Source organism: Narcine bancroftii, chromosome 12 (genome assembly GCF_036971445.1).
Source record: "Narcine bancroftii isolate sNarBan1 chromosome 12, sNarBan1.hap1, whole genome shotgun sequence".
NCBI classification, from domain to species: domain Eukaryota; kingdom Metazoa; phylum Chordata; class Chondrichthyes; order Torpediniformes; family Narcinidae; genus Narcine; species Narcine bancroftii.
This window is the reverse complement of record NC_091480.1, coordinates 32266970-32280129: the sequence shown is the minus strand read 5'-3', so window position 1 is coordinate 32280129 and position 13160 is coordinate 32266970. Positions and strand designations below refer to the sequence as shown.

At 46.8% G+C, this 13160-nt stretch overlaps 1 protein-coding gene across 10 annotated transcripts in view; it reads right to left on the bottom strand.

Annotated features, from left to right (window-relative positions):
- Positions 1-12092, bottom strand: part of LOC138747396 (inactive rhomboid protein 1-like) — a 297832-nt gene extending 285740 nt beyond the window's left edge. For all 10 annotated transcript variants that reach the window (XM_069906559.1, XM_069906556.1, XM_069906554.1 and 7 more), the window contains exon 1: positions 11862-12092. The gene's annotated coding sequence lies outside the window, so the exon portion shown is untranslated. The remainder of the gene's footprint in view (positions 1-11861) is intronic.
- Between the last annotated feature and the right edge of the window lie 1068 nt (positions 12093-13160).

Here is a 13160-nt window from a genome sequence, read left to right as displayed (position 1 = left end):
TACCATGCCGCATATTTACCTTCTATTGGGTCAAAATCTCTCTTCAACTACCTTCTTCCACTGGGCTCTGCCAGTGTGGTTTGTTCCATCATCCAGTTTCCCCAGTATTACTTCAAAGCTGGAACGTGCTGTTTAAATGTCAACCTAATTAATTAATCAAGCTACATCCTGAGAATGACAGGCAGGATGAAGATTAAATGTGCTTTCCTATTGTTCTTTTCTTCCTTTTGCCCCCACCACCCATCCCAAAAGTGTAAATGTGGCACCTACATCATGAATAGTTGCTCAGACCAAAGCCACTAATGACTGAATTAATCAATTCTGCTTCAGATGTACAAAGCTATACAGTCTCCATCAATTCTTCTCTTTCTTCTTTGGCTTCGCTTCGCGGACGAAGATTTATGGAGGGGGTAAATGTCCACATCAGCTGCAGGCTCATTTGTGGCTGACAAGTCCGATGCGGGACAGGCAGACACGGTTGCAGGGGAAAATTGGTTGGTTGGGGTTGGGTGTTGGATTTTTTTCCTCCTTTGCCTTTTGTCAGTGAGGTGGGCTCTGCAGTCTTCCACAGGAAAATGGCCTGCTTTATCTACATTTCTACTATGACTGCAAGTTAGCAGCAAAATTCATTTGGTTCCACCCACCCAAAATAAAGCAGCAAAAATTCCACATCACAAAGCTCGCATTTCACAAGTCTGCTCATGGCTTAGCTTCATCCAATTGAGGAATAACCTGGCCATAGTGTCTTTTGAAATGTTATTTTTTTTTTATATTGTAATGATTCATTTAAGCTTCTAAAGGTATCACAAGAATTGACAGAACACAAACTCAAACAAAAACCTCCAGGAATATTTAATGAATGTACAATACAGTGTCTTATTTAACTGCTGACGTTAATATTTAGTTAACAGCAAGCAGTTAAGTGGATTTATTGATGCCAATGTTCTTACATACTCAGAACGATCATATCTCCTGAATTTATTACTTCAAAAATGCTTTCAATGAGATTTATGTTCAAACCTTTTAACGCAATGACTTTTCAAAATTATTGAGTGCATCCAAACCCCAGACGCATGAGATTTTGGATTGTTTTTTTATTCAATTACAAAGGGAGGTGCCAATACCAGGCAACAGAAGTGGCTTAATCAACAGTCACCTACAAGTATCTGAACATAGAAATGAAGGAACTTTTACCCAAAACGTTTACTTCATTTCTCCTTCGACAGATACTGCTAATCTACTATTCCCAACATTTTCTGCTGTAATTATTGTAGAAACTTAGACGTTGTTTTCCCCAAAAGCACCAAATCATCAAAAATGGTCCACTCCAGTGCAGTGAATGAAGCTGCTGTATTGGCTTCACACATGAATATTAACTTGCAGTTAAAAAGAAAATTAATACTTTGGAAATACATACAAGCTCATTTATTAGTACCAGTCGCTCACCTTTGCACTTCTCGCTCGCTCTCAAATCTTTTCCTGTTCGCATTTTCCATTGAATGCATCGTTCTTCAAATACCTAGAGTCTGCACTCATCTTTAGCCCTTTTCACACCGACACCTTGCCCTAGTAATTGACGACCAGTTAAGGGTCCAGGGTGAAAGCTCCTTAATCGACATGCAAGCATCAAATCACACTGGTAGGTTGTATTATCCCTGGCATCAACGGACTCCTGCATGTCGATTAGCTCAGTGAAAGAGACATGAACTATCCAGGGACAAAATCGTGACACGTTGATTGTGTTTTTGCATGACTGCAGGGACGTGGAAGGAAATAAAAGATTTTAAAAGGTATAAACTTTGCCAACCTATATAAACCTTTAGAAATTTCTAAAGGACTGTGGGACAGTCACAGCAGGAGAGAGAGATGGCAGAAATCTGTGCAGCAGAGAAAACCCTCCATGAGTGCTCCACACATACGGCCCATTCTCTGCCACACAGAATTCTGGGAGGGCAGGTCCACCATCGCTCTCCACCTCCCCACCCCCACTGTCTTTATAAATTGATCAGCCATGTGTTTTATGCCATTTTCCTATGGTCCTTTATAAATTTAATAAAAGTTTATATAGGTCAGCACAACATCAGCACTGAAGGGTTCATACTGTGCTGTACATAATGCTTAATGATGTTAAAATTAGGCATGATTAATTTTGTTTAAATACAAGATCACAATAAATTGATCATAATTTAGGGGAGGTTCATCATTTCTTGATGCATCACTCAGATGTCACGGGTGGAGAATAGATTCCCCGATAACGACTTGCGGTGAGTGCAAAAGGACAGAGAACTGGTTAACAGAGGTCCCCTGTGAAAGGCAAAAACGCCTTCCCTAACCGGTTCACTAAATAGCCAATCTACTGGTTAGCCAGAGAGAAAAGGGCTCTTGATAATTCTTCCATTTGACTGGTTAAGCAGTCGTGTGTCCTCTTAAGAGATGCCTTTTCGATAGTTGGCTGACTCAAATAAACAAGCAAGAGGACACCTCTTTTGTCATTCCCAATCCAAACAAACTTACCTGATTAACTGAGGAAAGATGACCCTTGAGATGAGTTTATTCCATACACACAAGTACTATGAAATGATGCATTGAAATTCTTGTTTGCTACAGTCACACTGATACTTTTTAAAATGCATTTTTATGTATAATTTACCATAAAAAAGTTAAAAATATAAATATTCACTGTTGTAGTTAGCATAAAAAAGTGAAATGTTGCAATAATCCAGACAGATCTTCAATGGTTCTAAAGTAGTTTATGGTTAGGGTTGTACAAGCCTGTTGGGAAAAAAAAATTGTTCTTGACCCCCCCCCCCCCCAGAAGGGCCAGACTTTAGGCTTCTGTATATGCTGTCTAAAGATAGTAATGAAAAGAGAGCAGGACCAAGGTGATTTGTATTGTTGACTGCTTCCTTAACAATGCACTTCAATGTTCCTTAACAATGTTCTTCAATAAACAGGTCAGTTCCTGTGATGGACCCGACTAGGTTTCCCATTTTCTGCATTCATGGGCACTCAGGTTTCTTGCCCATGCCTTGATCAAACCAATCCATGCATCTGTAGAGGTTTAATCTTTAAAAAAAAAGCAACCTCTATCCTCAAAGCCCATTCCCTTTTCACTCTGCTACCATCGGGAAAAAGGTCCAGGAGCCTAAAGACGAGCCCTCGGCAGCACATCAGCTTTTAACCCCGCTACCATCAGATCCTGAATTATCAATGAACAAAAAAAAACGCTGCCTTACTTTTCATGCACTACTATTTTTATGCTTTATATTATTGTTGTAAGATGGTTCACAATACGGACGTTTGCATTATGACGCTGCCGCGAAACACTGAATTTCGTGACTTGCTCGTGACAATAAATTCTGATTCTGACTGCTGGCCCAGTCACAAGTGCAACACAGAACGGTTATGCTCCATTCAACTGGCAATCTTTCTTCAGAGCTGATGAAGAATCAGTCATTCGAAGGCAACCTGTACTGGGGAAAAGCTTCAGTAACTATGGATTTAACTACATATGGTCTTCCCCAACATTGTACACTCACCACAATGTTCAGGCTTTAAACATCAACACAAAATGCTATTTTCCGAATATATACAGCACAGAAGCAGTGGTTCATTCCAACCACCTGTACTAGTCCTATTTTTCCTCTTTTGTTCTAATCAACTCCTCCCCTCTTATTGCCCATCTACACAACAAGGCAATTCAAAAACCTGCCATTAGTCCATAAATCAACACATTCAGATCCTCCAAAAGTCCATTACTTCCTTTAACCATTTAAAGCTGCCAGATCTTGAACCATCACTCAGAACCAACACCTGCATTGACTGGTCCAGCCCATTATTTCCTTTAATTGTTTAAAGCTGCCAGATCTTGTTAGCACGGACCCATCACTCAGAACCAACACCTGCATTGACTGGCCCACACAAGGGAGCATCACTTGCTGGGATTCTTACTTCAGCAAGAGACCAGAGTCGTAGCAAAGATTCAAATTGTTCAACAATCATATCCCAAAGATACTCAAAGAGCTTTCTTCAAAGCTAGAAATATTTCTTTTTAAGTTTTTTTTAATTGAATTTTTACAAATGAGTGAAAAATAGTTAAGGATACTTAATTTAAATTTATCATCATCTGAACATACAAAAGTGTTTCTCTGGACCACAGTACACATACAGACAGCACATAGCTCACTAAAGCAAAACTGAAATAATTTCTCTATCCTTTCATTCTTGTGATACCTGGATCTGCACTAAATATAAATGGAAGGTTATTTCTCTGGAAACCATCACAACTGGGGTCTGCTATAGTACAGTGAAGGGCAACCTAACAGACATCAATCAATTCAGGAGTCACTTTGTTAATTCCATTTGTGAGAGTCCCGGACAGGTTGCAATTTAAAAAAAAATGCACACAAATTTACATGGAACACATGACATTTAAGAGGCCAAACATTCTGGAGATTCGTCTTGAATGCAACAGCTTTTCACAAACTGCCCACATCTCCCAGGTGCACAAAATAAGCTGCTCAAGTGTGCTTTACCTGGACTATTTACAATTCTTAAAACATCATCATGCACCCACTCAGATTTCCTGCCCAAAAAGTGATAATTTTACACACACAAACACATAGCAAGTGTGTGTATAACAATTCTGCACGATCTGATGAGCACACAGACCGAGTTCCACCAGCATCTTTCTCCTCCAGGAGAAAGACCTGTATTACATTTTTTTGGTGTTGTAATTAAAAATGCAGCCTGTACAAAATGTTCCACTAATTCCACTTTCCCTTTCCTACTTTGGTGGATCTGTAGCAAAGAACTTGCTGATATCAATGTTCACAAAGTTCATGGTCAGACCCACCAACAAACTAGATTGAGAAAAAAATTAGAACCAAAATGAACATTTATTACTTTAAATGCTCTATATTTTCCTGAAGAGGTTTCTTGACCTTTACTCACAATGGACAGTCAGACAGAATACTTTTCTAGTTTAAAAAAAACAAAGTTAACATTTGCACTTTCAGGAACCTATCAAGTTCAGCGATTGTTCGATGATTTGTGGCAAGGTTCCTGCAATTTCTTCTTCACTTCCTTTAGGGTCTTCTGACATCTAGACTTCAGTCCCATTACTCCCAAACAAAATATTCTTAAGATGCCCATTTTATATGTTTAAAGTTTTGTCAAGTATGCTTTTGCAAGGTTAGAACATGCTAGTGAGGAACTTTTTTCAGGCAGGCAATCATAAATCCAGAAGATCAGAGCAATCTCCCCCACCCCCACCCCCCCCCAACCCCACCCCCACCCCAACCCCCACCCCCCCCCAACCCAAGTACAAAACCTTTTTTTCTTTCAAAGGAATACAGATGAAACCCCTTGCTTTTGAAATTAGCAAAATGTTTCTCTCAATCTTTAGTTAACCCCTTCAAATAACCTCCTGTCTAACCCAATTCAGAGCACCTTATTGTTGTCCTTCTAACCACGTATAAATCTCAAACACACTTTTTTTTTTAAAAAAAATTAGCCTTCTCAAGAATACTATATTCAGGGTAATCTCAAACTTCAAGTCTTGAAATTGTGGATATTATTAGCATTATAGATATTCTGTTTTTAAAGAGATTGGGGCAAAACAACAATTACTGCAGGGTTGATTAGTTACAAAGCTACAAGATATAGGAGCAGAAATAGGCTATTCAGCCCATTGAGTCTGCCCCACCATGGCTGACTGCCATGTTTGTTTCTATTTTATGGAAAATTTTGTTATTTATGATTTACATAATTTTAACACCGACTTAAGGGTTTGGGGGAAATATTTTTTTTTTTTTTAAAAAGAACTCAAAATTGAAATTTTAAAAATCATTTTCCCCACTCAGCCCCAATGCCCAGCCTTCTCCTAGCTTATCAAGAACCTACCAATCTCAGTTGTAAATGCACACAATCACCTAAAGCAACAAATTACACAGAAAACTCTGTCTGAAGAAATTCCTCCACATATGTTCTAAGTAGACACCCTTCAATCCTGAAGTTGCGCCCTCTTGTCCTAGACTCTCCCACCATGCCTTTCAACATGTTTCAATGAGATCCGCCCACCCCCTCGTTCTCCTAAATCCTGACAAGTACAAGTCAAAAGCTGTTAAACGCACCACATATCATGACCTTTTCATTCCCGGGATCATCCTCGTGAACCTCCTCAGAATCCTCGCCAACATCAAAATATTTTTTTTAATGAGGCTAAAACTGTTAAATGCTAATTACACTGGGCAACATTCTTTTCCCTGGCCCCAACCAAAGGTTTGCTTCCTGAAAGAAAACCAGCAATGCGATAGACAACTTCAAGCTGAACACAAAGATAATTCCATGTAGGAAGGAGAAACATTAAATTAACTTTTATTGAATTTACCCTGTTTAATCACATAATGATGCTGACACGTTGTGTTAGTTCAAGTGACCTAAAAATGTTTTGCTGCTGATTTTCATTTGTACTCAGCATCTGATGCCTCTCATGTCAGTGTCCAACAATAGTCGGCCAGCATTGATAGATTCCACTTGTCCTGATACTGCTTTTCCAAGGTCGCAATGTCCTGGTGGAACCTTTCCCCATGTTCATCAGTGACCGCACCAAGATCAGCAGGGAAGACGCCCAAGTGTGAAGGCAGAAAAATTAATGGTCAATGACATGTCGCACTTCCTGGTTTTGTATACATGAAGCATGTTGTCAATCAGCTGGATGTAGATGGAGCTCTGTCGTTGCCAATAAAATTCTCAACCTCTAAATGCCTTCTATGTTATTTTCTCCAGCCTCACTAAATATCTACACTGAGTGCATACCCAGGCAGGCTTCGACTGACCAAAATAGTTTGCTTTGTGGGCAATATACTGGTAGACTTGAAATATGACAGGAAATCACAAATGTACATCTAAAAAAAAACAGTACGTGTTAGGAAAAATTTATGGTGATTTCATAATTCATAAAATACACCCAAAAGTGTTCAGGAAACAAAATCTTTACAGTCCAATGTTATGGAAGGTTCGAGCTTGGTTATTCCCTCAAATGCAAGGCGGCCACCAATCCACACAGCTTCTTTCCATAAATTCCTTGCCTCATGGTTAGCAGAACGCTATCACATTTTCTCAGACCCAGATTTGGATCTGGCCCTGTCCGCACGTATGTTCTCCCCGTAACCTGTGTGGGTTCCTTCAGGGAGCTCCAGTTTCCTCCCACCATTCAAAATGTATGGGGGTTGTAGGTTAATTCAGGTATTTGAGCAGCGCAGGCTCGTGTTCCAGAAGGGCCTGTTGCTGTGCTGTATGCCTAACTTGTAAAAAAAATTGAACTCACTTCCTAATTGTATCCCAACAACTCAAGTAGAAATGTTATAAATTCGCTTCACCTTACTCTTCATTTGTTTGACACATCCCCTATAAAAGTAGTTTTGTTGCAGTGAAATGTAAGTTTAAGCAGGAGAAAAGACCAGGGTTTTGACAGTCTTGAATCTAAAATGTTAACACTTTCTCCACCGATGCTGCCCAACCCGTTGAGTGCACTTATTACTGCAGAATGCCAACATCTGCATTTTACCCCTGCCCCCCACATGCCTCACCACCCCCTCATTAGGATGAAGTCCGGTGGAAATCGTTAGAATTGGTGGGATGCAAGCAGGGCTTTCATCAGCTTGGCGGGTTAGCTTTAGAACGTCTGGAGCTAGCTCAATACCAGAATGTCCCATTGCTTCCTGACCCAATACCTTAGCCCTCTCACCCACACCTGAGGCTAAAGATGCCATTCCTGCACCCCCACGTTACCCCAACAACAAAAAAACCCGAATCCCCATACCAGCAGCACAAATTGATGTTCTCTCTCTCAACACAAGTTGTTGCTTCCCATTTATTTCCAGATTGGTTTGAAGTTGCTTTTTTTAAAAAAAAAACACAGAAACTTCGGAATTATTCCGAACAAAATTACCTCTGTGTGCTTTCAGGTGCTCCGACAGGCTGGGGGAGTGCAGCTGGGACGTTCAGGTGGCCGCGGAGAAGACGCCTTTCTGCCACCCAGAGGGAGAGCCGCGTCCGAGCCAGCGCCGGCTCCTGCTTCCAGGGGCCACGGGGGAATTCTCGGAGGCGGAGATTATAGGGAGTGGGGGGGGTTAGGAAAGTGCTCCTCCTGGCCAGGTTCAGGTGGCCTCCCGACAGCTGCATAGGCGCCTTTACATCGGGGTATTCTGGCCACCTGAAAGTGCCTATGATGTGGACGTTTACACAGGGGCACTTTTACACCGCCTTCCTGTGTGGCGGGTCGGTCGTCTTCATTAGGCGTGCTCCTTACAGAGTGGCTGCGGTCCATTTGCACTGCAGCCGCTCGGTAAAATAAAATGTGCGGGATTTTTTAAAAAACCTCCCGTCCCGCCACTTTCACTCGCCCACCGGAGCTGTGATGCTCAGTGTTAAAAGTGCAAACGTCTGTCCAGCCGGACGATTAGGTGACATGCAAGTCAAACACAGCGAAGTGGGTGGGATGCTGGAAAAGCACTTTGGAGCGAAATGAGTGCGGAGTTGGAACGGGGCAGGTGACAGAAAAATGCAACACTCCGGTGGTTGCTGGACCACCGTTGCGCCCGGAACAGTCGGACTGGCGACAGCCCGCAGGTGCGCCTCGCTTCCCATTCACGCCAATGCACCTCTTCCCATGCAGACAAGCTGTGGCACTGTGCTCAAATCCAGAGACGAGGCGCAAAGGGAAGGGGGGAAGAGAAGGGGGGGGGGGAAGAAGGGAAGGGGGGAAGAGAGGGGGGGAGAGAGGACCCGACGCACGTTGAACCCTTTAACCCCGGGAACAGGCACCGATCCTCGGCCAGTGAAGCAGTACCCCTTTAAGAATCCGCAGCAGACGGGGCCAGCATATTCTTTCTTCCACCCACCCACAGAAAATAAAACCTTGCATACTGCCGGACGCAGCGACAACATTTTGTGAGGTGGGAGGGGGGGGGGGGGCAGTAGTGGGACCCAGGCAGCCACTGAAAGCCAGAGGGAGTTCCGGCCTCGCAACCCGCGGCAGAGCCCGGCCCCGACATTCCAGCCCGCAACAGCATCGCGTCCCACACACACACACACATACTGGTTGGTGCCCCTTCCCCACCCCACCCAGTACCAGCAACCACCTCGCATTGCGCCCCGTCTCTCCCACACATACTGGTCACTGGTGCCAGTCCCTTCCACACTCCACCCAGAGTCCCAGTCACTCCAGTCCCTTCCACACTCCACCCAGAGTCCCAGTCACTCCAGTCCCTTCCACACTCCACCCAGACTCCCAGTCACTCCAATCCCTTCCACACTCCACCCAGACTCCCAGTCACTCCAGTCCCTTCCACACTCCACCCAGACTCCCAGTCACTCCAGTCCCTTCCACACTCCACCCAGACTCCCAGTCACTCCAGTCCCTTCCACACTCCACCCAGAGTCCCAGTCACTCCAGTCCCTTCCACACTCCACCCAGAGTCCCAGCCATTCCAGTCCCTTCCACACTCCATCCAGAGTCCCAACCACTCAGTCCCTTCCACACTCCACCCAGACTCCCAGTCACTCCAGTCCCTTCCACACTCCACCCAGACTCCCAGTCACTCCAGTCCCTTCCACACTCCACCCAGAGTCCCAACCACTCCAGTCCCTTCCACACTCCACCCAGACTCCCAGTCACTCCAGTCCCTTCCACACTCCACCCAGAGTCCCAGTCACTCCAGTCCCTTCCACACTCCACCCAGAGTCCCAGTCACTCCAGTCCCTTCCACACTCCACCCAGAGTCCCAGTCACTCCAGTCCCTTCCACACTCCACCCAGACTCCCAGTCACTCCAGTCCCTTCCACACTCCACCCAGACTCCCAGTCACTCCAGTCCCTTCCACACTCCACCCAGACTCCCAGTCACTCCAGTCCCTTCCACACTCCACCCAGAGTCCCAGTCACTCCAGTCCCTTCCACACTCCACCCAGAGTCCCAGCCACTCCAGTCCCTTCCACACTCCATCCAGAGTCCCAACCACTCAGTCCCTTCCACACTCCACCCAGACTCCCAGTCACTCCAGTCCCTTCCACACTCCACCCAGACTCCCAATCACTCCAGTCCCTTCCACACTCCACCCAGAGTCCCAACCACTCCAGTCCCTTCCACACTCCACCCAGAGTCCCAGCCACTCCAGTCCCTTCCACACTCCATCCAGAGTCCCAACCACTCAGTCCCTTCCACACTCCACCCAGAGTCCCAGTCACTCCAGTCCCTTCCACACTCCACCCAGAGTCCCAGCCACTCCAGTCCCTTCCACACTCCATCCAGAGTCCCAACCACTCAGTCCCTTCCACACTCCACCCAGACTCCCAGTCACTCCAGTCCCTTCCACACTCCACCCAGAGTCCCAACCACTCCAGTCCCTTCCACACTCCACCCAGAGTCCCAGCCACTCCAGTCCCTTCCACACTCCACCCAGAGTCCCAGCCACTCCAGTCCCTTCCACACTCCACCCAGAGTCCCAGCCACTCCAGTCCCTTCCACACTCCACCCAGACTCCCAGTCACTCCAGTCCCTTCCACACTCCACCCAGAGTCCCAACCACTCCAGTCCCTTCCACACTCCATCCAGAGTCCCAACCACTCAGTCCCTTCCACACTCCACCCAGACTCCCAGTCACTCCAGTCCCTTCCACACTCCATCCAGAGTCCCAACCACTCAGTCCCTTCCACACTCCACCCAGACTCCCAGTCACTCCAGTCCCTTCCACACTCCACCCAAACTCCCAATCACTCCAGTCCCTTCCACACTCCACCCAGAGTCCCAGCCACTCCAGTCCCTTCCACACTCCACCCAGAGTCCCAGCCACTCCAGTCCCTTCCACACTCCACCCAGAGTCCCAGCCACTCCAGTCCCTTCCACACTCCACCCAGAGTCCCAGCCACTCCAGTCCCTTCCACACTCCATCCAGAGTCCCAACCACTCAGTCCCTTCCACACTCCACCCAGAGTCCCAGTCACTCCAGTCCCTTCCACACTCCACCCAGAGTCCCAGCCACTCCAGTCCCTTCCACACTCCATCCAGAGTCCCAACCACTCAGTCCCTTCCACACTCCACCCAGACTCCCAGTCACTCCAGTCCCTTCCACACTCCACCCAGAGTCCCAACCACTCCAGTCCCTTCCACACTCCACCCAGAGTCCCAGCCACTCCAGTCCCTTCCACACTCCACCCAGAGTCCCAGCCACTCCAGTCTCTTCCACACTCCACCCAGACTCCCAGTCACTCCAGTCCCTTCCACACTCCATCCAGAGTCCCAACCACTCAGTCCCTTCCACACTCCACCCAGAGTCCCAGTCACTCCAGTCCCTTCCACACTCCACCCAGACTCCCAGTCACTCCAGTCCCTTCCACACTCCATCCAAAGTCCCAGCCACTCCAGTCCTTTCCACTCTAACACAGTGCCAGTCCCTTCCACTCCCCATCCAGAGTCCCAGCCACTCTAACACACACCTCAGCGTGGGTGCGGAGCCGTTCCGCAATAGTAATCTCTACCCTCTCCTCCCTTTCAACACAGCGCCGTGACCGTCCCGCGTGTTCACCACCCCTTTCCTCCAGCCAGCACCCTGGTTCCTCTCCTTCCCAGCAACACATGGCAAAAATGTGGCTGCTGCGGCCACAGCGGTTGAGAGGGAGAGGGGAGGGGGGTTAAGGAGGGTACACCCGCTGCTCTCCGGCCTCAGTACCCCAGGCCGTGGGGAGAAGGGACTGTTGAAAGTTCCTGTCCCCCACCCCGGTTGGAGTCGAACACTCCGTCTCATTTGCAGAGCGCGCCTGAACAAGGAGCCGGTTTCCCGGGCTCCCTTCCAACCTTACCTCTCGGGCTGCCGCTTGTTGATTTGTCCGCACTGTCCTCTCCCGTCCCCGTCCCTGTCCCTGTCCAGGCCGGCCACACCAGTGTTAACGCCCGCTACTTCCCCTCCGACCAGGCAAAGTCCACAAGCCCGACTCCACCGGCCTGACGTCAGGTCTTCAGAGAGAGAGAGAGAGAGAGAAGAATCCCAGCCAAACTTAAAACAACTTCCGCGCTCGGTGGCTTCTTAAAGGAGCCGCATTTCGTGCTTTGACAATTTCTTTCTTCGCCGACCCACCCCCGGAGAGAATTAAAAGATTCCGTGACTCACCGTCGTTTTTTTTTATTGCTGCTAGATTTGCCTGAACTGTATCCTGGGATAAATGAGCTGGAACCCACCGCGGAAAACTCTTCCCAAATAGCTGCAGCATTTGACCAGTTGAGCAGTTTGGAAAAGGTTGTAACACCTATTACTGAATGTGAATGGCAACGGGCAGGCATCGTAAATTGGCGTGTAGATCTCAAATCTCGGATTTTCATTTCTTTTCGAAGAAAAGTCCATTTGGCCCGTCAAGTCTCAGAGCAATTCGGCCCATTCAGTCCATACTGGTTCCAGTTCACGTTCCAATTTATAGTCAAGGGTACAGACAGGACATCACATAAAACTCTGAGATTCTTCTTTTTTCCTGCGGGCCAAGCAGAATTTCTACTTATCGGAAGATTCAATAAAAAAGAGAGAAATGTAAACAAACGGTGGAAATGCAGAAAAAAATTCAATAATAAATAATGTGCAAAGTAGGAGGCCTTAAACGAGACCCTGATTGAGTTTGTCATTGATGTGTCTGATGGTGGAGGGGGAGCAGCTGTTCCCTGAACCTGGTGGTGCCAGCCTTCTGGCACCTCTACCTCTTTCCTGATGGCAGCAGCGAGAACAGAGCCTTGTGCTGGGTAGTGTGGATCCTTGATGATTGTTGCTGCTCTCTGACAGCAGGGTTCCATATGGAATTTCTCGATGTTGAGGAGGGATTTCCCTATGGTGTCTTGGGCTGTGTCCGCTACCTTGCCGGGCTTTCTGCTCAGAGGCATTGGTACCCCCAAACCAGGCCGTGATGCAGCCAGCCAGCGTGCTTTCCATTACACATCTGTAGAAGTTTGCCAAAGTTTTTGATGTCTTGCCAAACCTCCACAAATTCCTGAGGGTTTTAGAGGCACTAACGTGCTTTCTTCATGGTGCCATTGGGTCCAGGTCAGATTCTCCAAGATGGTGACTCGCAGGAATTCAAATTTGCTCAGCCTCTCCACCCCTGATCCCCCAATGATTG